Source organism: Engystomops pustulosus, chromosome 4, assembly GCF_040894005.1.
Source record: "Engystomops pustulosus chromosome 4, aEngPut4.maternal, whole genome shotgun sequence".
Classification (NCBI taxonomy): domain Eukaryota; kingdom Metazoa; phylum Chordata; class Amphibia; order Anura; family Leptodactylidae; genus Engystomops; species Engystomops pustulosus.
The window spans coordinates 43,623,890-43,646,170 of record NC_092414.1 but is presented as its reverse complement, the minus strand read 5'-3'; positions in this window follow the sequence as shown (position 1 = coordinate 43,646,170).

Here is a 22,281-nt window from a genome sequence, read left to right as displayed (position 1 = left end):
ACTTCACACTGCAGCCGAAAGAAGCTCTTGTCAGTGCAACAGGGGGAGGCAAGTAAACTTTTAATGTTTCAGTTTTCACTTCATTGCATCTGGTGGCATTGCCTGGGGACACTATCTTTGGGGATCTGCCTGGAGGAAGAGCACTGTCTGTAAGGATCTGCATGGGTGGCACTGCATGTCAGGAGCAATGGCTGGGGGGCTTGTATAGGGGGGGATAGCTTTGTATAAAGGGGGCACTGCATAGAAAGGAAGGCAGTATAAGGGGTGATGCAGTGCTGTATAGAAAATGGTCTTGACTTCTGTATAGCCGGAATCACCACATATAAAGTTATAGGGGGCACTGTATATCAGAGTTTTTGAATCGTAGGAAAAGGGCTGTATATAAATGAGTGCACTGCATTGTTGGGGCCCACTGGACAACAGTCTCTCTCTCAATGTGGAAATTTGCTGCAAAAATCGAGGACGTCTGGAGGTGAATTCAACAGCTAAAACTCACAGCCATAGTAGTGGTTATGAAGTTTTTTTGCCTAATAAAGAAGAATCATCACTACATTTCAGGAGGTGCTGTAAAGAGGTAAAAGTAAAAAAAAATAAAGAACATGTAACCTATAATTCACATATATAATAATACTAAATTTGTCTTTGTTTATTCTATATTTTTATTTGTATTAATTTTTTTCTGTATAACCTATTATTCAGTTTCTGTAAGGTGGTATTACTCAGCCACTATGCAAAGATAACGATTTTGGCTTGAATGTATTATTCAGTCATTATGCAAAAGTAGTGGTGTTATTATTTATGTCTTCTACAGTTGTATAATTGTTCTTTGCATCTCAGTGTTTGCTTAGTAACAGTAGGGCAGTAACATTAATCACTGAATGGCGGTATTATTTGCTACTGGTTGATTGATATGATTTGTAATACTGTTATGTTAGAAACATTTTTATTTAAAAACAGTATGTGAATATTATGTTGGTGGTGGGGTGGTAGTTGCCAGGTTGCTGTTGCACGCTGGGGAAGCGTGTCCATGGTGGTCTGTATTCGTCTATAGTGGTTGCAACCTGTTGACACAATCAATGGTGAAGCACTGTATAGAAACATAAACCAGCATTGCAGTTTACTGGAGAGCAGGAGAGAAAGCAAAGATACACATGTCAATATCTGTAGGTATAATTAATTCCTTAAGGACGCAGCCATTTTACAGATTAAGGCTCAGTCCCATTTTTTTGGATTCTGACTTGCGTTGCTTTATATGGTTATAACCTTTGAACACTGTTACTTATCAAAGTGATTCTGAGATAGTTTTTTCTTCCCATGTTGTACTTCAGTGGCTGATGAGTTTTGCGTTTATTTACACAAAAAAAAGAAAAAATGATGAATTTTTTGAAACATTTTCCATTTTTCGAAATTCAAAATCATTGCGTTTTCAGGCAGATAGATTTATCACCTAAATAAGTTGCTGAGTAACATTTCCCATATATCTACTTTACATTTTCATCATCTTTTAAATGTCTGGATAATTTATTTTGATGTCACGCGGCTTACAAATGAACATCGCTTTTCCTGATTTTCAGAATTGACTATTTTGGGGATAAATACAGTTTTGAATGAAATTTTACATATTTAGCATCAAAAACCCCTATATAACCAACCCATTTAGGAAGATTGTTAACCCCTTGAGATCTGCATAGTAATTACATCAAAATGGAGGTGAAATTTAGAACAGTCAAATTGTGTCAGTTATACGTTCATTTATCCCTAAAATTTACACATTTCCAAAAGATAAAAAGAGAAAAATCATCTTACAATTTGTTATGCAATTTCTCCCGAGTACAGAGACCCCCCACATGTGGCCTTTACTTGTTTAATGGGGGCACAGCGAAGTGCAGAAGGGAAGGAGGGCCCTGCAGCTGCTAGGATTTTAGTGTCCTCATTGGCCCCATTTTTTAGGCTATAAAATTTTCGGTTTTTCGTTATTGGGACCATGTGACAGCATTTTTTTTTTGCAGGATGAGATGCTTTTTCCAGTGTTAAGATTTTAGGGTTGGTATCCCCTACTGTTGAAAACTTTTTTATGAGGGCAGGAGTAGAAAAGCATCAATTCTATTTTGGATATTTTAAATTTTTTTCCCGTGTTCACCGTATAGACTAATAATCATGTTTCCTTTATTCTATGGGTCAATAAGATTACGGGGATACCAGACGTGAATATTTGTTCTTACATTTTACTAAATTTGCCTAATTTGCCATGTGGGGTTTGTGTTATGATTTTTTTAGCGTTATATTTCTCTTTATATGTTATGTGGATTATGGGCATTTTTATTGATTTATTACTTTATTTTTTATTGAATAACCTTTTTTTTTAATTTACTTTTTTTAGTTTTTCCACCATGGGACATGAACAAGCAATCATCTGATTGCTTGTTTATGATAATACTCTGCAATACGGATGTATTGCAGGGTATTAGCAGTGTCAGCCTAAGATGACGTCATAGAGGCGATCTTACTAGCAGTGCCTGCAGGCAACACTGGGGTCCAGGTCGGACCCCAGTGATGCCACAGCAATGATCAGTGCCCCCCAGAAAACGGTTCGGGGGGGGGCATTGTGGGGTCTCAGTGATAACACGATTACAAAAACGAGGGGTCCGATGGGGTCCCAGTTACCTGACCCCTTGTCACTCTCGGAAAGTAACGGAGAAAACAACACCGTTTTCGTGATCTGTGGGGTCTCATCACTGAGACCCCCACGATCAACAAGTTAGGCCCTATTCTGTGGATTGGGCCTTACTATGATTCAAGGGAAAACCCTTTTAATTATACTTACAGATATTGATATGTGTATCTATGCTTTCTCTCCTGCTCTCCAGTAAAATGCATGCTAGTCTATGTTTCTATACAGTGCTTCACCTGTGAATCGGTGTCAACAGCTTGCAACCACTATAGACAAATACAGACCAAAATCAGTGTGAATTGTCAGAGCTCTATGTATAAATCAAACTTTACATCAGGCAACAATCGAAAAAACTTTCCAGGACATGCATTTTAATTCTTAGTGTGGACAATTTGCACAGCATGGTAGATTTACTTCCATGCACGCCTATACGGGAATTACAAAAAAAAAGTCTTAGATTATAATAGTAATGTATAGTGTACTGGATTTTTTTGCAGGAAAGGCCATGGAGAAAAATCAGCACGTAATACTATATGTTAAGGAAGCACATCAAATAAATAAATTTAATTTTCTTTGTTTTTAAATTTTACATCTTCATTTATTGTTTGGTGTAGAGACAAGTTATAGCTAGCACTACATATAGTATAGTTATAACTTTAAATAAATATATTTATTGCTATAATCTAAACCTTGTTTAAACAACCCAGTGTAAGTGATTGAGACACTCAATTGTATGCAATTGAATTAATGAAAAGAAAGCTCTAAAGAAGGCATGAAATAAACTGCATCGCTATATAATAAACATATGTTAATAAAGTAGATTAATTGACATGCACTTTTGCGCTGCTAGTGAATATAGAACAAATGCTACATTGACCTTTAACCCCCCTGCTGTGTACCAGTAGCAGGTGTCAGCTGCTTTGAAATTATACTGATGTTTCTTAAAGTGGAGCCTTTTTTCTCCTCTTTGCTTTTTGACCAGCAGCTGACCTGAGAGCAATTGTTTCTTTGCTTGCCTGAAGGCTACATAAACCAGCACGAGATAAAAAGCATGCATCTACCAGCTGCTTAGCCTGGAGACATAGTAGCTTTGCAGTGATACCTTTAGCATTTTAGTAAAATATTATTCTTATACTTGAATACAATTCTATATACAGATAAATATTATATCACATTTTATAGTTTATAAAAACATATAGATAATATTGTACTTATTATTTATGATCAATTTCATCACAAGCAATAATCTTTATTCATAGTGTCACAGACAATCAAGTACCAGCACAAAACAATGAGGTCTAGAGAATTGACACTGTTACCATTTGTACAGTACCTCATTTAACAGTGCTTATTAGCTTGGTGATGGACTTTAGTAATCCCACAAAAGCATTACATGCCTCAACGTTAACTGTAAAAACAGGCACGGGATATTGAGTAACTTGTTCTCTCAATCCCTCTATATCAGTGATGGCGAACCTTTTACAGACCAAGTGCCCAAACCACAACTAAGACCCACTAATTTATCGCAAAGTGCCAACACAGAAATGTAATTAGTGACTTATATTCTGTGCTCTGTCACAGCTTTCATTCATATCAGCACCCTGAGGACACCAATAAAGCAGAAAATAGAAGAAATTTGAATGATCATTGTAGCTTCCCTTCAGGGTCCCATAAACAGGAAGAATTGACAGGGCCGGAGCAGGAGCTACAATGGTAATCCAGATCCATCCAAATCTTCCCACTTCTGCAGTAGTCCCAGGTAGCCCTGTCACTTTAAAATGGCTCTATGCACAGCAAGTCCTGGGCTGTCTGAGACTGCAGGAAGATACCTGGAGTCATCTCTGGTGATGGCCTGAGTGCCCATAGAGAGGGCTCCGAGTGCCACCTCTGGCACCAGTGCCATAGGTTCGCCACCACTGCTCTATATGAACACGTATACATATTTTTATGGAAATCTACCACCAAAATTAAGCATGATAATATCGGGAAATTTTCACCCAGTGCTTTCCAAAATCCACTTATTAACTACCATATACAGAAGCAGGGCCATGATTGGTTGCCGTTCTGCCACAGGTCATTAACATGAGCTCTGAGCTTTGATTATTTACTGTAGGCAATAAGTATAAGACAGCTAATGTTGCCCATGGAAACCAATCAGAGATCAGCTGTAATTTTATAAGATATGCAAAAATAAAACTTGAGCTCTGATTGGTTGCCATGGGCAAGTAGAGCAGTTCTGCTTTCAGACACTTCTGATCTCCCCATAGACAAAGTGACAGACATAGAAAAAATATTTTTGTTAACCCACGCTATTTTGTTATAGCTATTTTTGGCAGCACAGTGGCTGAATGGGTAGCACATCTGCCTTTCAGCGCTAGAGTCCTGGGTTCGAGTCCCACCCAGGTCAACATCGGCAAAGAGTTTGTATGTTCTTTCTGTGTTTGCATGGGTTTCCTCCGGGTACTCCGGTTTCCTCCCATACTCCAAAACATACTGGTAGGATGATTAGATCATGAGCCCCATGGGGACAGGGACCAATTTGGCATGCTTTGTGCAGCGCTGCGTACAGTATTTTTTGGACTATAAGGCGCACCGGAGTATAAATGCCTGCTAAAATGTCTAGGTTCATATATAAGGCACACTGGACTATAAGGCGCACCTGATTATAAGGATGAATGACCAGCAGGTGGCAGACCTGTGCACAGTTCAAGGCAGCTGTTGTCTGTAAGTAAGGCTCATATATTATAGTCCGAAAAATACGGTAATCTGTGTGCGCTATATAAATAAAGAATAATAATAATAATTATTATTATTTCCTATACCGGGCAGTGGCGGGATCTAAAGCTAGTCTTCTTATATTTTTTATCCATGGCCTCCTTCCTTCTAAAATAAACTTTTAACATTATGCAAAAGAGCCTAAAGATCTGTGTTGGGTGTTTCCCTCTTATGTCATTGGCAAATTGTAATTTCAAAATTGTTAATGATCTCCTTTTCAGACAAATAGTTTTACCACTAATTGTTTATTAACTAACATTTTCCACATGTCTGCTTTATGTTTTCATATTTTTTTAAAATGTCCTTTTATTTTGTCAGAGAATAGGAAGGCAAACAAGGGGAGACCAGACAGCGCTCATAGAGTAGTATTATTAGATAAAGACAATTGGTATTGTTGAAGAGGATAATTGGAGAGAGGCTCACCAGATGGGGTTGTGCTATATTAGGCACAACGCTATTTAATGCTTGGTCGTGGAGTGGTGAGGAGTGTCAGAGGGGCTGCCTTTAGCCAGTGGTTATCCGGACACGGTTGCCAGGGCGGTCGGGATCTTGGTACGGAGAGATAGGTGGGGTACTGTCAAATGTGGCGCACACAATGATTCGGAATGACTCGTCGGGTAGGATAAAGAGGAATGTTTATTACTTGTCTCGGAACACAACGCGTTTCGGAGTAGTAGGAACTCCTTTCTCAAGTGATAAGAGACTGACACAGGATATACATAAAGGGCTAGGTATAAATAAAAACAGCAGTAATAAGATAAAAAAAAACGAGCAGTAAAATCTGCTAGGATGATACTAGTCAGATAGTTGCAGTCAATGTGTTGATAAAGAAAACACATATATCAGTGGTTAGATATAATACACGAAGGTAAACAAGACATTATCAAATATAAAAACAAAAACGTTTTTTTGTTTTTATATTTGATAATGTCTTGTTTACCTTCGTGTATTATATCTAACCACTGATATATGTGTTTTCTTTATCAACACATTGACTGCCACTATCTGACTAGTATCATCCTAGCGGATTTTACTGCTCTTGTTTTTTTTTATCTGCTGTTTTTATTTATACCTAGCCCTTTATGTATATCCTGTTTCAGTCTCTTATCACTTGAGAAAGGAGTTCCTAATACTCCGAAACACGTTGTGTTCCGAGACAAGTAATAAACATTCCTCTTTATCCTACCCGACGAGTCATTCCGAATCATTGTGTGCGCCACATTTGACAATACCCCACCTATCTCTCCTTTTATTTTGTCACAAATTTTAGGACTTACAAATCGAACACCGCTTTTCTGGATTTTCAAAGAGATTATACAATTAACTTTTTTGGGGATCATTTTGGTTTTAAAATAGCTTTGAAATATAAAATATTAGAAAACCCCCACATATTTCATCCCATTTTCAAAATTGCACAACTCAAACTATTAGAAACAGATTTTAGGAAGATTCATAGTAAGTAAACCCATAACGACCTGGCCATTTTTTGTTTTTTTCATTTCGATTTTTCACTCCCCACCTTTAAAAATCTATAACTTTGTTGATTTTTGCACAGAAGATCCCACAAGATGTGAAGCATTGTTGGACCTTGTGATTTCTAACAATGCGAAGATTGTCCAAAATGCCAGTGTCCGGGAAACCCTTGGGAACAGCGATCATAATATAATTATTTTCCTCTTAAACTGTAAAAAGCAACTACAGGATATAGACTGGGATAATATACTGTGATAATACTAATGTTAAAGGGAACCTGTCACCAGGGACCTCAGTTTCACTAAAGACAGGTTGTAGAAGCTTATTACACCTGCAGTGCAAATCTACCTTTTCTAAGCATTTGCATTACAATATAATTGTGTGTTATAACTTACCTTGCATCCTAAATACTAAACTACTATTGGTGGTGCACACTGGGCAGAAAAGGACCACCTGTCTTTTGTATTAATCCATACTTACCTTGCATCCTGACATAATACTAGGTAAAATTTAAACAAACAGAAAAAGAGGATACGACATGCCAAATATGATAGTAAAAAGTAATTTTTATTAATTGCAAAATTCATTAAAATGTCGTATAAAATAGCATCTCAGAAGAGACATAAAATATGAGGCACAACCAAGTATACTGTCCATACAATAGTATATTAGCAAACAGTGTAAACAACCAGTGTAAACAATGATAAACTGCAATGCAACATGTATACCATTGACAACATATTGCCTATATAGGCCTGTAGTTAAACTCCATGATGCAGTATCGTGCCTTAGTAAATGGTTACCAAGTTAAACATTGCATGACATGTAATGATTGGACATACTACCTGGCGTGCCTCTAGCCCCCAACGCGCGTTTCAACCCGCCTGGTCTTTCTCAAGGGGTAGTGTTAATACACACGCTCCAGGATTATATGTAGCTGGGGGCCAATCAGCCGCCAGATTCAAATTAGGGGTCCACGTTCACCTGTGTGTGTGGCGCATGGTCCACCTATCGGCCCCACGTCATCGGCGGGGACGGGCCCGTGACATCAGAGGGGCGGAGCCTAAGTTCCGCCTCACATGACTACACAGACACGCCCCTCGCACGAAGATCGCAACACTGCGACAGACCGAGCATGCGCACCAGGTGAAGGTAGGAGATGACCGCAGGATACTACAAAGTATAACTTAGAAAGATGACAAGATAAATGAGCCGGGGAATTATTGATGTGATTTTTGCTGGGATCCTCATAAGGTTGCAAACTGTTAAGTGAGTGAATGCTTGTGGTGAGTGTGAAAAATCGATAAGATGTGCTGTGTATACATAGTGCTTCCACATGTGTTGGTGTCTGTGTATAATGTCGCTGGGAAAGTGACAAACAATGATGATGAAAAAATTAGTGTGAGGAATGTGTGTTATTAAAGTGGCAGAGACTTAGTGTGAATATATTCTGAATGTGAATGATGTGGATGTGTGCTAGTGTATGAAGATGTGAGGGTGTATTCCTGGGAGATGAGTAAGGTGTGTGGTGATGCTGAAGCGGTGCATGGAGGTTGAGAAAGGCGAGGACAGTGAGTGTAAGACAGTGGTGATGAAAAAAACCAACATCATTGTGAAAAAATCAATACAGTCAATAAAGTGCATGGAGCAAGTGCAAAGGTGAAAGGTGCTGGGAGGTGATGAGTGACATGCAGAACTACGTGTAAAAAGTTAGAAAATTAGAAGTTTATACTTAGCGTCATTCTGTTCCTATAATGGATGTCTGTTTGTAAGAAGCATCTCCTGTAAACATATAAACTCATATACATGCACCAAGTTCCAAATCCCAAAAGCTCATCATGCGTTTCCCATACGCAAAGTCAAGAAAACAGGCTCACTATTAAGGTTATCAAATGGTCTGTCAGGTTGTATGTCAGACCCCGGTAATATTCATTCACTTAACTAACAATCTATTGTATCCACAGGGATAATCCCATATCAAAATTAGAGGTAATACCTGGAGGTGTGTAAACACTGTTATTAAAAACATTGGTTAAAAGGCTTATGACAAACAACAAATACAGGAAATAGGATGGTAACAGGCTTAGCAGGCAATGGTCATGTGTAATCTAAATCAGAGGTCATTTTCAATTAAAGGAAGGCAGAAAAAACAAAGTTTTCATTGAGACCCAGGGGGTGTACGGTATTTAATGTCCAAATCCATTTAGATTCTGTTTGAAGGAGTCTCTTCTTTAATGCACCTCCCCTCATGTCAAGGTTCACATAGTCAATACCACGGATTCTCAATAATTTTGAGTTGCACGCATGATGTTGCTTGAAGTGCCGGGGTATTGGTTTTAATTTATCAAACTGAGATGATTCGGTTGATGATGCTTTCCGAATGTCGTTGACATGTTCACGGACCCGTGCTCGCAATTCACGGGTTGTCATCCCGATATATATCTTTGGGCAAGGACATTGAGCAAAATATATTATGCATTTTGTATCGCATGAAATTGCGCATTTGATTTTATATTCCTGACCCCCTCTCAAATCAGAGAATGATAATGCGTGATCCATGTTTGGACAGGAGATGCATCGGCCACATGGTTTACTTCCCCATTTTGGTTTCGGAGCCTCAAATATCAGCGGTTGGATCTTCACTGGGGGAAAGTAACTTCTGACTAATATGTCACGAAGATTAGAGGCTTTTTTTGGGGGCCGTAGCCGGATATCTGGTAAGTATTTGTTGGAGAATCGGGTCAGATAAAAGTATTGGCCAATATTTTTTCAAAATGATCATCATTTCATCCCATTGACTATGAAAGGGGGTTGCCAGGCGTGGAGGTTGTATAGTAGGATTGCTTGTTGGCGAGGATGTGTGTGGGTACAGTAGAGATGAATGTTCGGTATATTTAGCCCTTCTATACGCTTTCTTGATGGACCGTTTGCTGTAACCACGATCCAAGAACCGTTGACGAAGATCAGACGCTTGTTCTTCAAATCGAGCCTCAGTTGAACATATGCGTTTTATCCTCAGGAATTGTCCAATTGGGACAGCATCTCGAACTCGCTTTGGATGGGCTGAGGAGTAATGGAGATAGGTGTTAACTGATGTTTTTTTCCTATAGGTGTTAGTATGAAGGAAGCCACATGAATCCTGAGTCACCGTTACGTCCAAAAAATTGACCGAACTGTGATGGCATTCGTAAGTCAATTTGACATTACGAGTGTTACAGTTAAGTCTCTCAATCAGTAATTGGAGGTCTTGTTTGGTCCCCCGCCAGATGAATAGTATCTCCTTCAATGTCGTCTATATCCTCGCTGAGTAACATGAGCGATGGTTCATCAAGATCACGAACAGACAACCAAAGACAAAAACGCAAGAGAGATTTTGGTCTTGGACGGCAGCCAAGAGTAAAGATGGATAAACCATATGATCAACACAACAGATTAAAGGTAATCAACCTTTCTTCACATACCCTATCTTCCACTGACCTAGATGTTCTTTCCAAAGGTCTAACCTTTGCCCCATCTTCTTCTTTTAACCCCTTTACAGCAGTAAAGGAGTTACATCTGTTTGCTCGTAATCTCTTTTTTAAAAGGATTTTTCACAACACCGACAATGATGCTCTTCACCTAGACCAAACAACACAGGATGCTACAGTAGTACGAACTTTAGAAGAACTATTGATGGAACAAACTGAACCTACTGCAACACAGGTAATTCTCCCGTCCTCTAACACAGGAGCAGTCTTTTCACAGGGACATAACATCAACCATATCCCATCAGGTATTAAACCAAAATCACGGAACTGTCCTACGTTTTTGAGCTGTCCAGTGATAGAAGTCTTCGTCAATGCAGTATCACAGGATTTTGGTAAGTTATCTCGCCGCATTTCTAATGACAACTTAACCAGACAGGAACGCATGAGTTTAAGTAAACTGAAATCTCTGGATGATATCCAGATAAAACCAGCTGATAAAGGCGGTAATGTGGTCTTATGGCCAACTGCCATGTATCTGAAAGAGGCGTATAGACAACTAAATGCTATAAGAAATTGACTTTCAATCCTCTTTCCTCATACAGTTCCCAACTGGCAAATATCATCAATGAGGCAGTGGATGACAACACAATTTCAAAGACACTTGCAGAAGCTCTAATAATAAAGGATCCGACCATCTCCACGCTATACCTATTGCCGAAGATCCACAAGAATGCATCAACATCACCGGGACGACTGATCATTTCGTGCAGAGGTAACCTTACAGACAATGTCTGCAAATACATTGACTCCCTCCTTCAACCGTTGGTGCAAAATTTAACATCATTTTTGAGGGACTCAACAGACCTCCTCCGACGCCTCGATGGGGTGCAGTTTGATTCGGAGGACATATTAGTGACGTGTGACGTCGAGTCACTATATACCTCAATTGTACACAGCGATGGTTTGGAGGCAGTCGCATACTTTTAACAAATGACAGATTACACAAGTCTGGAACAGACATTTATTGTGACACTCCTTGAATTCATCCTGGGTCACAATTTTTTCACTTTCAATGGCTCCTTCTACCTGCAGCTCCAGGGTACTGCTATGGGGGCAGCATGTGCTCCCTCATATGCAAATTTATTCCTGGGGCTGTGGGAGAGGGAGCTATTCTTGTCGGATGACCCATCGATGTGCCGGATCCCTTTATGGGTCCGGTATATCGATGATATACTATTCATCTGGCGGGGGACCCAACAAGACCTTCAATTACTGATTGACAGACTTAACTGTAACACTCGTAATGTCAAATTGACTTACGAATGCCATCACAGTTTGGTCAATTTTTTGGACGTAACGGTGACTCGGGATTCATGTGGCTTCCTTCATACTAACACCTATAGGAAAAAAACATCAGTTAACACCTATCTCCATTACTCCTCAGCCCATCCAAAGCGAGTTCGAGATGCTGTCCCAATTGGACAATTCCTGAGGATAAAACGCATATGTTCAACTGAGGCTCGATTTGAAGAACAAGCGTCTGATCTTCGTCAACGGTTCTTGGATCGTGGTTACAGCAAACGGTCCATCAAGAAAGCGTATAGAAGGGCTAAATATACCGAACGTTCATCTCTACTGTACCCACACACATCCTCGCCAACAAGCAATCCTACTATACAACCTCCACGCCTGGCAACCCCCCTTCATAGTCAATGGGATGAAATGATGATCATTTTGAAAAAATATTGGCCAATACTTTTATCTGACCCGATTCTCCAACAAATACTTACCAGATATCCGGCTACGGCCCCAAAAAAAGCCTCTAATCTTCGTGACATATTAGTCAGAAGTTACTTTCCCCCAGTGAAGATCCAACCGCTGATATTTGAGGCTCCGAAACCAAAATGGGGAAGTAAACCATGTGGCCGATGCATCTCCTGTCCAAACATCATTCTCTGATTTGAGAGGGGGTCAGGAATATAAAATCAAATGCGCAATTTCATGCGATACAAAAGGCATAATATATTTTACTCAATGTCCTTGGTCAAAGATATATATCGGGATGACAACCCGCGAATTACCCTGTTACCATCCTATTTCCTGTACAGGCAGTCCCCGGGTTACGTACAAGATAGGGTCCGGAGGTTTGTTCTTAAGTTGAATTTGTATGTAAGTCGAAACTGTATATTTTATAATTGTAGATCCAGACTAGAGATGAGCGAGCACTAAAATGCTCGGGTACTCGTTATTCGAGACGAACTTTTCCCGATGCTCGAGTGCTCGTTTCGAGTAACGAGCCCCATTGAAGTCAATGGGAGACTCGAGCATTTTTCAAGGGGACCAAGGCTCTGCACAGGGAAGCTTGGCCAAACACCTGGGAACCTCAGAAAAGGATGGAAACACCACGGAAATGGACAGGAAACAGCAGGGGCAGCATGCATGGATGCCTCTGAGGCTGCTTAATCGCACCATTATGCCAAAAGTATGGGCAACAGCATGACCATGACAGAGTGACAGAATGAGGCTAGATAGCATCTAAAACATGCAATAATTGACCCTGACACTATAGGGGACGGCATGCAGAGGCAGCGGCAGCGGCAGCAGCGGCAGGCTAGAGAGTGGCATGGCGACATACCCTAAATGGACTCAGGCTTCAAACCAATGGGTGGCAGAGAGGAACCAAAGGAGGTGAGCAAGAAGCGCTCAAATAATATCGGTACATGATAAAAGTTTGCCAGTATATTTTGTGGATTACACAGCAGGGTGGCGACAAAGTTAACATGGAAGCCATGAAAACAATCCAAAATTCTGCCTGACACAGCTCGTTTGATAAGGGGACCATGTATGGAGGCAGTGAACTAGTAGTAGATTAAAGGTGCTGCAGTTAAAACTATGTTAGTTGGATCTTGGCATGGAGCTGGCGCTCCGCTGCCAGGCGAGCTTTCGCCAATCCAAGCCCCTGTCTCTAGGCTACTCCCCAAACAGCACTTCTAAGAACCTTTTGTATAAGATCAAGTGTAGTAGCGTTCTTATAAGTTTGGGATATGGCGGGTGAGGGGAATGTAAACATCTGCGCAAGAAGCGCTGAAATAATATCCGTAAATGAAAAAAGTTTTCCAGTATATTTTGTGGCTTACACAGCACGGTGGCGACAAAGTTAACAAGTTTGATGTGGAATGCCCTGTAATAGCTCTTGGGCGGTGTGCCTTTTATCACCTAGGCTCAGCAGTTTGAGCACCGCCTGCTGTCGCTTAGCGACGGCACTGCTGCTGTGCCTAGAGCTACCGACTGATGGCGCCATGCCCACGGATGGTAATTCGGAGGAGGAGGAGGTGGAGGAGGGGTGGGAGGAGGAGGAGGCATAGTAGGCCTGAAACACCTGGACCGAGGTAGGCCCCGCAATCCTCTGCGTCGGCAGTATATGACCAGCCCCAGGGTCAGACTCGGTCCCAGCCTGCACCAAGTTAAGTGTAGTAGCGTTCTTATAAGTTTGGAATATGGCGGGTGAGGGGAATGTAAACAGATGCGCAAGAAGCGCTGAAATAATATCCGTAAATGGTAAAAGTTTGCCAGTATATTTTGAGGATTACACAGCAGGGTGGCGACAAAGTTAACAAGTTTGTTGTGGAAGCCATGAAAACAACCCAAAATTCTGCCTGACACAGCACGTTTGATAAGGCGGCCATGTATGGAGGCAGTGAACTAGTAGTAGATTAAAGGTGCTGCAGTTAAAACTATGTTAGTTGGTTCTTGGCATGGAGCTGGCGCTCCGCTGCCAGGCGAGCTTTCGCCAATCCAAGCCCCTGTCTCTAGGCTACTCCCCAAACAGCACTTCTAAGAACCTTTTGTATAAGATCAAGTGTAGTAGCGTTCTTATAAGTTTAGGATATGGCGGGTGAGGGGAATGTAAACAGATGCGCAAGAAGCGCTGAAATAATATCCGTAAATGGTAAAAGTTTGCCAGTGTATTTTGTGGATAACACAGCAGGGTGGCGACAAAGTTAACAACTTTGATGTGGAATCCATGAAAACAACCCAAATTTCGGCCTGACACACCTCGTTTGATAAAGGGACGATGTATGGAGGCAGCTATATGGACGACTTTTGGAGGTAGCAATGGAGACAACGTGTGGAGGCTGCTATGGAGACAATTCAATTTGGATAGTGCCTGTATGTGGCAGTCCAAAAAAGTTTTCAAACCAGAGGAGCAGGTAGGTGGCCCTCCATAAAAATGGAATAGATTGAGTGCCTGTATGTGGCAGTCCAAAAAAGTTTTCAAACCAGAGGAGCAGGTAGGTGGCCCTCCAGAAAAATTGAATAGATTGAGTGCCTGTATGTGGCAGTCCCAAAAATTGTTTAAAACAGAGGACCGGGTCGGTGGCCCTCCATAAAAATTAAATGCATAAAGTACTATAGCTAGAGCCAGTGGGCCCTGTCAAAAAATAGCCAGTTTCCTCTGCTTTACTGTACAAAGAGGAGGAGAAGGAGGAAAATGAGGAGGAGGAGGAGTGGATAAATTATTCAGGTTGAGCTTCCTTCACCTGGTGGAGATTGGAAATTAGGAGAAATCCAGGCTTTATTCATCTTGATAAGCGTCAGCCTGTCAGCGCTGTCAGTCGACAGGCGTGTACGCTTATCGGTGATGATGCCACCAGCTGCACTGAAAACCCGCTCAGACAAGACGCTAGCGGCAGGGCAGGCAAGAACCTCCAAGGCGTACAGCGCCAGTTCGTGCCACATGTCCAGCTTTGAAACCCAGTAGTTGTAGGGAGCTGTGTGATCATTTAGGACGATGGTATGGTCAGCTACGTACTCCCTCACCATCTTTCTGTAAAGATCAGCCCTACTCTGCCGAGACTGGGGACAGGTGACAGTGTCTTGCTGGGGTGACATAAAGCTGGCAAAAGCCTTGTAAAGCGTACCCTTGCCAGTGCTGGACAAGCTGCCTGCTCGCCTACTCTCCCTCGCTACTTGTCCCGCAGAACTACGCACTCTGCCGCTAGCGCTGTCAGAAGGGAAATACTGTTTCAGCTTGTGCACCAGGGCCTGCTGGTATTCATGCATTCTCACACTCCTTTCCTCTCCAGGGATGAGAGTGGAAAGATTTTGCTTGTACCGTGGGTCCAGGAGAGTGAACACCCAGTAATCGGTGCTGGAATAAATTCTTTGAACGCGAGGGTCACGGGATAGGCAGCCTAGCATGAAATCTGCCATATGCGCCAGAGTACCAACGCGTAAGAATTCACTCCCCTCACTGGCCTGACTGTCCATTTCCTCCTCCTCCAACTCCTCTTCTTCTGCCCATACACGCTCAACAGTGAAGGACTCAACAATGGTCCCCTCTTGTGTCTCGCCAACATTCTCCTCCTCTTCCTCCTCATCCTCCTCCACCTCCACCTCCTCCGATATGCGCTGAGAAACAGACCTAAGGGTGCTTTGGCTATCAACAAGGGAATCTTCTTCCCCCGTCTCTTGTGAGGAGCGCAAAGCTTCCGACTTCATGCTGACCAGAGAGTTTTTCAACAGGCCAATCAGCGGGATGGTGAGGCTGATGATGGCGGCATCGCCACTGACCATCTGTGTTGACTCCTCAAAGTTACTCAGCACCTGACAGATATCAGACATCCACGTCCACTCCTCATTGTAGACTTGAGGAAGCTGACTGACCTGACTACCAGTTCTGGTGGAAGTTGACATCTGGCAGTCTACAATCGCTCGGCGCTGCTGGTAAACTCTGGATAACATGGTCAGTGTTGAATTCCACCTCGTGGGCACGTCGCACAACAGTCGGTGAGCGGGCAGTTGGAGGCGGCGCTGCGCTGCCCTGAGAGTGGCAGCATCTGTGCTGGACTTCCTGAAATGCGCACAGATGCGGCGCACCTTCGTGAGCAAATCAGACAGATTGGGGTATGTCTTGAGGAAACGCTGAACTATGAGATTTAACACATGGGCCAGGCATGGCACATGTGTCAGTCTGCCGAGTTGCAGAGCCGCCACCAGGTTACGGCCGTTGTCACACACAACCATGCCTGGCTTCAGGTTCAGCGGTGCCAGCCACAGATCAGTCTGCTCCGTGATGCCCTGTAATAGTTCTTGGGCGGTGTGCCTTTTATCGCCTAGGCTCAGCAGTTTGAGCACCGCCTGCTGTCGCTTAGCGACGGCACTGCTGCTGTGCCTAGAGCTACCGACTGATGGCGCCATGCCCACGGATGGTCGTTCGGAGGAGGAGGTGGAGGAGGGGTGGGAGGAGGAGGAGGCATAGTAGGCCTGAAACACCTGGACCGAGGTAGGCCCCGCAATCCTCGGCGTCGGCAGTATATGACCAGCCGCAGGGTCAGACTCGGTCCCAGCCTCCACCAAGTTAACCCAATGTGCCGTCAGCGATATATAGTGGCCCTGCGCGGCAGCACTCGTCCACGTTTCCGTGGTCAGGTGGACCTTGTCAGAAACGGCGTTGGTCAGGGCACGGATTATGTTGTCTGACACGTGCTGGTGCAGGGCTGGGACGGCACATCGGGAAAAGTAGTGGCGGCTGGGGACCGAATACCGAGGGGCGGCCGCCGCCATGAGGCTGCGAAAGGCCTCGGTCTCTACTAGCCTATAGGGCAGCATCTCCAGGCTTAGCAATCTGGAAATGTGCACATTAAGGGCTTGGGCGTGTGGGTGGGTTGCACTATATTTGCGTTTCCGCTCCAGCGTCTGGGGTATGGAGAGCTGAACGCTGGTGGATGCTGTGGAGGATCGTGGAGGCGACGATGGGGTTTTTGTGGCAGGGTCCTGGGCAGGGGGCTTACTATCAGCTGACACAGGGGAAGGAGCAGTGGTGTGCACGGCCGGAGGTGAACGCGCTTGTTGCCACTGAGTGGGGTGTTTAGCATTCATATGCCTGCGCATACTGGTGGTAGTTAAGCTATTAGTGGTGGAACCCCTGTTGATCCTGGTTTGGCAAATGTGGCACACCACAGTCCGTCGGTCATCCGGTGTTTCCTTAAAGAACCTCCAGACTTCTGAAAATCTAGCCCTCGCCGCAGGAGCCCTCGCCACGGGAGCTTCACTAGTTGACACATTTGGCGCTGATGCACCAGCTCTGGCCCTGCCTCTCCGTCTGGCCCCACCACTGCCTCTTCCAACCTGTTCTGGTCGAGGACTCTCCTCCGTCTCAGAAGCACTGTGTTCACCCGGCCTCTCAACCCAGCTTGGGTCTGTCACCTCATCATCCTCCAATCCCTCAGTCTGCTCCCCCCTCGGACTTCCTGCCCTGACAACAACTTCCCCACTGTCTGACAACCGTGTCTCCTCATCATCGGACACCTCTTTACACACTTCTTCCAGTACGTCAACAAGGTCATCATCACCCACAGACTGCGACTGGTGGAAAACCTGGGCATCGGAAAATTGCTCATCAGCAACCGGACAAGTGGTTTGTGACTGTGGGAAGGGTCCAGAAAACAGTTCCTCAGAGTATGCCGGTTCAAATGGCAAATTTTGCTGGGAGGGGGCAGACTGGGGGGGGAGGAGGCTGAGGTGCAGGAGCTGGAGGAGTGCCGATTTCGGTGACATGGGTGGACTGCGTGGAAGACTGACTGGTGGACAAATTGCTCGAAGCATTGTCGGCAATCCACGACATCACCTGTTCGCACTGTTCTGGCCTCAACAGTGCTCTACAACGAGTCCCAGTAACTTCAGACATGAACCTAGGGAGTGTAGCTCTGCGGCGTTCCCCTGCTCCCTCATAAGCAGGTGGTGTCTCACCTCGCCCAGGACCACGGCCTCTGACCCCTGCAGTAGTTGGACGCCCACGTCCCCGCCCTCGTCCTCTACCCCTAGCCCTCGGGTTAAACATTTTGAAAATGAGAGTTATAACTTTAATTTATTTTTTTACTTTTATTTTTTTTTTTTTGTGTGTTTTTTAGTTTTTAAAACCAAACGATGCTATCCTATTGCTATGGCTATTTTCTAGCCAAGTATTAAAGCACACTACTATGCCAGATGAGATGACGCTGAGTTATGAAAAAAATAAACGTAAAATAAAAAAGGAAATGGCAGACTGTGCCTAATTGAAATCCAACCCCGGGCCCTAATAAATTTTCCCACTTCGGTCTTTGCGATGGATATGTGCGTCACTAAGCGCAAAACACAGTGGTCGCAAGTCTCACTCCAAATTGCTCACAATTTGCTAGTAGATGCACTGCAGCAACTACAGCCACCAGCAGATCAACCAGAAATCAAATATATATAACGCTACTGTAGGCGTAAGTAAGCCGTTTGGATTCTCCTATGGCTATTTTCTAGCCAAGTATTAAAGCACACTACTATGCCAGATGAGATGACGCTGAGTTATGAAAAAAATAAACGTAAAATAAAAAAGGAAATGGCAGACTGTGCCTAATTGAAATCCAACCCCGGGCCCTAATAAATTTTCCCACTTCGGTCTTTGCGATGGATATGTGCGTCACTAAGCGCAAAACACAGTGGTCGCAAGTCTCACTCCAAATTGCTCACAATTTGCTAGTAGATGCACTGCAGCAACTACAGCCACCAGCAGATCAACCAGAAATCAAATATATATAACGCTACTGTAGGCGTAAGTAAGCCGTTTGGATTCTCCTATGGCTATTTTCTAGCCAAGTATTAAAGCACACTACTATGCCAGATGAGATGACGCTGAGTTATGAAAAAAATAAACGTAAAATAAAAAAGGAAATGGCAGACTGTGCCTAATTGAAATCCAACCCCGGGCCCTAATAAATTTTCCCACTTCGGTCTTTGCGATGGATATGTGTGCGTCACTAAGCGCAAAACACAGTGGTCGCAAGTCTCACTCCAAATTGCTCACAATTTGCTAGTAGATGCACTGCAGCAACTACAGCCACCAGCAGATCAACCAGAAATCAAATATATATAACGCTACTGTAGGCGTAAGTAAGCCGTTTGGATTCTCCTATGGCTATTTTCTAGCCAAGTATTAAAGCACACTACTATGCCAGATGAGATGACGCTGAGTTATGAAAAAAATAAACGTAAAATAAAAAAGGAAATGGCAGACTGTGCCTAATTGAAATACAACCCCGGGCCCTAATAAATTTTCCCACTTCGGTCTTTGCGATGGATATGTGCGTCACTAAGCGCAAAACACAGTGGTCGCAAGTCTCACTCCAAATTGCTCACAATTTGCTAGTAGATGCACTGCAGCAACTACAGCCACCAGCAGATCAACCAGAAATCAAATATATATAACGCTACTGTAGGCGTAAGTAAGCCGTTTGGATTCTCCTATGGCTATTTTCTAGCCAAGTATTAAAGCACACTACTATGCAAGATGAGATGACACTGAGTTATGAAAAAAATAAACGTAAAATAAAAAAGGAAATGGCAGACTGTGCCTAATTGAAATCCAACCCCGGGCCCTAATAAATTTTCCCACTTCGGTCTTTGCGATGGATATGTGTGCGTCACTAAGCGCAATAGAACACCCTAACGCTTTCCCTGACCAGCAGCAGCTCTCTCCCTAGCGGCATCCAGACAGAGAATGATCCGAGCAGCGCGGGCAGCGGCTAGTGTATCCCAGGGTCACCTGATCTGGCCAGCCAACCACTGCTATCGACGTGTAAGGGTACCACGTCATGCTGGGTGGAGTGCAGAGTCTCCTGGCTTGTGATTGGCTCTGTTTCTGGCCGCCAAAAAGCAAAACGGCGGGAGCTGCCATTTTCTCGAGCGGGCGAAATACTCGTCCGAGCAACGAGCAGTTACGAGTACGCTAATGCTCGATCGAGCATCAAGCTCGGACGAGTATGTTCGCTCATCTCTAATCCAGACCAAAAAAAAAAAAAATTTTGGCCCCAGTGACAATTGGAGTTTAAACATTTTTTGCTGTAATGGGACCAAGGATTATGAATAAAGCTTCATTACAGACACCTTACAGCTGATCATTGCAGTCTGGGACTATAGTAAAGCATTCAGAAAGCTTCACCAGAGGTCAGAGGGGTCTGTCTGTAACTATGGGTTGTCTGTAAGTTGAGTGTCCTTAAGTAGGGGACCGCCTGTATTTGTTGTTTGTCATAAGCATTTTAACCCCTTAAGGACGCAGCCATTTTACAGCTTAAGGCTCAGCCCGATTTTTTGGATTCTGACTTGCTTCGCTTTATATGGTTATAACTTTTGAACACTGTTACTTATCAAAACGATTCTGAGATTGTTTTTTCCCCACATGTTGTACTTCATTTTAGTGGTAAATTTTGGCAGATAAGTTTTGCGTTTATTTACAAAAAAAAGAAAATGTGATGAATTTTTTGAAAAATTTGCCATTTTCGAAATTCTAAATCATCACGTTTTCAGGCAGATAGATTTACCAGCTAAATAAGTTGCTGAATAACATTTCCCATTTGTCTACTTTACATTTTCATAATTTCTGAAATATCTGGATAATTTATTTTGACGTCACGCGGCTTGCAAATAGAATATCGCTTTTCCGGATTTTCAGAATTGACTATTTTGGGGATAAATACAGTTTTGAATGAAATTTTACATATTTAGCATCAAAACCCCCTATATAACCAACCCATTTTCAAATCTGCACCCCTCAAGCTATCAGAAACAGCTTTTACGAAGATTGTTAACCCCTTGAGATCTTCATAGTAATTGAATCAAAATGGAGGTGAAATTTAGAATGGTCATATTGTTCCCTTATACGTTCATTTAGCACCAAAATTTACACATTTCTAAAATATAAAAAGAGAAAACCCACCATACAATTTGTTCTGCAATTTCTCCTGAGTACAAAGACCCCCCACATGTGGCCGTTACTTTTTTTATGGGGGCACAGCGAGGCGCAGAAGGGAAGGAGGGCGCTGCAGCTGCCAGGAATTTAGTTTCCTCATTGGCCCCTTTTGAAGGCTATAAAATTTTCGCTTTTCCGTTATTGGGGCCATGTGACGGCATTTTTTTTGCGGGATGAGATGCTTTTTCCATTGTTACCATTTTGGGGTTGGTATCACCTATTGTTGAAAATTTAGGAACTTTTTTTGAGGGCAGGAGTAGAAAAGCATCAATTCTGTACTGGATTTTTTACTTTTTTTTTTTTGGTGTTCACCGTATAGACTAATAGTCATGTTATCTTTATTCTATGGGTTGATACGATTACGGGGATACCAGACATGAATATATTTTCTTACGTTTTACTAAATTTGTCAAACAAAACCCTAATGTGGGGAAAAATCTATAATTTTTGTATTGCCATCTTCCAAGTGGCATAACTTTGTTACGTTTTTGGCTACGGAGCTGGTTGATGGCTTGTTTTTTGCGGGACATGTTGTACTTTGCACCAGTATCATGTCTGAGTACATATGGTTTTTTGGTCGCATTTTATATCATTTTTTGTGGGATTGAAAAGGTAAAAATCATAATTTTTGGAGGGTTTATAACAGTTTTTTTTTACGGCGTTTATCGTGGGGGTTCAATAATGATTTACTTTTATTCTACGGGTTGTTACGGACGCGGTGATACTATATATGTGGGGTTTGTGTTATGATTTAGACTTTTTTTTTGAGTTATATGTCTCTTTATATGTTTTGGGGGTTTGGGGCATTTTTAGTGATTTATGACTTTATTTTTTTATTGAATAACTTTTTTTTTTACTTTTTCACTTTTATACCATGGGACATGAAGAAGCAATCTTCTGATTGCTTGTTCATGATAATATTCTGCAATACTCATGTATTGCAGAGTATTATCAGTGTCAGCCTACGCACTTGCATAGGCTGGCACTTTGCCAGTAAGATGACGTCACAGACGCCATCTTACTGGCAATTCTTGCTAGTAACTCTGGGGTCCAGATCGGACCCCAGAGTTACTATAGCAACGATCGGCGCCCCCCGAAAACGGTTCGGGGGGGCCGAT